This window comes from Schistocerca piceifrons, chromosome 4 (assembly GCF_021461385.2).
Source record: "Schistocerca piceifrons isolate TAMUIC-IGC-003096 chromosome 4, iqSchPice1.1, whole genome shotgun sequence".
NCBI classification, from domain to species: Eukaryota; Metazoa; Arthropoda; class Insecta; order Orthoptera; family Acrididae; genus Schistocerca; species Schistocerca piceifrons.
This window is the reverse complement of record NC_060141.1, coordinates 799,217,766-799,220,421: the sequence shown is the minus strand read 5'-3', so window position 1 is coordinate 799,220,421 and position 2,656 is coordinate 799,217,766. Positions and strand designations below refer to the sequence as shown.

Here is a 2,656-nt window from a genome sequence, read left to right as displayed (position 1 = left end):
CTCTCCTTAAATACAAGGAAAATCATTAATTTAGTCTTATTTTGCTTTTGTGCATCTTACAGCCCTGAATTAGCATATTTTTGTTATCGTTAAGCACTTAATTCTCGATCACTTTTTTTATATGACAAACGCGACCCACATCAATTGAGTCCTTATATCCGTTATTGCTTCTTCTATATTGGAGGATAGTCTTCCTAGGAACACTTGATGTTTCCAGATCGGTGTTTCAACCCAGTGACCGATTTTAGAAACGCATGAAAGAATGCGCACTAGACATTGCCATGGGCAGTTTCCGGCATTATGTACTGTTTTTGTTGTTGTAAGACACTGTTTTTGTTGTTATAAGACACGAGGTTTTGTTTTCTGCAGCGTTTGTAATTATTGCAGTTTCTACCTACTTAAGTTCTGTACCACATAGTAAAGCTATTTTGATGATATTGATAATTCTTCAGTTGCAGAGCTTTATGCTGAGTAAAATTCTGTATATTTTTGAAACTAGTTACATAACGTGTGGACGGTTCCACACATCGTCGTCGTGCATCACCTTCTACCACAAAACGAAATAGAGAGAATTCAGTCGTGGTTGAAATAAAGATGGATTTATTACTTTTTCGTTTTGCCTGTATTGAAAGACATCTTCAAACAGTCTAGGAAAATTACAAAACCCAAAAATTCTAAAGCCACAAACCACGTAAAATTTTTTCAACTCCACACCATAAAAGTTACAGCTCCTAAAGTGTGTTTTGGGAGTGCCGACATGGTAGCTAAAGCGTGTACTAGCTCCCATACCATGAAATATAAAAATTGTCTCATGAAAACAAGAGCCAAAAGCATTTAATTACACCCAGAAAAGAATGGGAAAAGCGCATGTATAACGCTAAAATACGGAACAATGCCAGCGATCGCAATTTGAACCTAAAACAAGAACGACATCAGGCCGGATAAGCAATTATTAGGAAAGAGAAACAGGCAGAAGCCTACCTTGTCACGACTTACAGTGAAGTGGTAACACACCACAAGCCAATAATGATAATAAAAGTTAACTCTCAATCGCAAAATCAAATGTGACTTATTTTTAGAATACAGGTTCTGTCAACAGCATAAAAAATCATCTGAAGAAGGAAAAGAACACTGTTAAAATATGTAAACCACGCCTTGTACAATAGGAGGAAGCAAACACAGACATTATTTGACTTAGCAAGCGGAGACGACGCGCCTTAAACACAAAATAGCCCTTCTTTACATCTGTTGTACGAGCGCAACCTTACGTGCTATGAGACAAAAATTAAGGCCTGCGGTGTTTTTGTAGTACCGGGAAGTTCGCCCGGTGGCGACGCTAGGATTTCTAACGATGGAAGGCTATGTGCAAACAATCGGGAAGAACGTCCAGTGTCAGAACTAATGTACGGGTAAATTCATAAAATCTTTTGACGATGCGCATCATTGCATCAAAAAACGCCTGAATTTTCGACAGTAACAGTTCGCTGAAAAGCGTCGGAGACTTGAAGCAAATATGTTTCGAAATTTCGAAAGGTAAATTTAATTTTGGCCCTTTATTTTCTATGTGCAGGATTATATGATTTTCCAAACTAAGGGACTGATGGCCTGAGGCGTTAAGATGCTCAGCGAAGGGGAAATATTTTTTTAATTTACTCTTTCTTCGTTAGCAACTGTTTGCTGAATCTAACAGTAAATGACATCGTCGCCTGGCCGATGTATTGGGATGGAAATTCTGGGCACCTAATTTTATGAACCACCAACTTAGCGTTATACATACACTTGGCCCATTCTTTCCTGGGTGTAATTTCGTTCGTTTACCTCCTCATTTCATGGGATGATTATTTACCCATAGTTCGGTAAGTGTTAATTGTTATATTGGATACTATGGGAGCTAGTACACTCTTTAGCCACCATTCCTCCCCCCTCCCCGTACACCCTAAAAGCAACTTATAACCGATAGCTTTTATGTCTTAGGGTTCAATAATTTTTCCATGGTTCGTTGTTTTAGAATTTCGGTATATGGCCATTATATTCGTACCGGATTTTGTAGTTTTCCCGTATTGTCTGAGGAAACGGCCTTGCCGCAGTGGCTACACCGGTTCCCGTGAGATCACCGAAGTTAAGCGCTGTCGGGCGTGGTTGGCACTTGATTGGGTGACCATCCAGGCCGCCATGCGCTGTTGCCATTTTCGGGGTGCACTCAGCCTCGTGATGCCAATTGAAGAGCTACGTGACCGAATAGTAGCGGCTTCGGTCAAGAATACCATCATAACGACCGGGAGAGCGGTGTGCTGACCCCCACGCCCCTCCTATCCGTATCCTCCACTGAGGATGGACACGGCGGTCGGGTGGTTCCGGTAGGCCACTCGTGGCCTGAAGACGGAGATGTTGTCTGAAGGTGCCTTCCAACACTAGCGAAAGGCGTCGCTAATGAAGAACTAATACATCCATCTTGATTGCAACCAAGACAGAATTCTATCTATAACCTTACCACGGTTGCTGCATCAGTGCTGCAGAGTTGGAAAAATAGAGTGGAATGACTTTTGTTATGAAACCGAATGCCTTTTTACCGTGAAACACATCATATCTACAAATGAGCTGAGTTTCTTTAATGTCTTAATGGTGTTCTGTGTCTCAAAAACTGAAATTTGTGTTA

At 40.9% G+C, this 2,656-nt stretch overlaps 1 pseudogene; it reads left to right on the top strand.

Moving 5' to 3' along the window:
* The first annotated feature begins 2,068 nt into the window (after nt 1-2,068).
* Nucleotides 2,069-2,186, top strand: LOC124796491 (annotated as a pseudogene).
* Nucleotides 2,187-2,656: the final 470 nt, after the last annotated feature.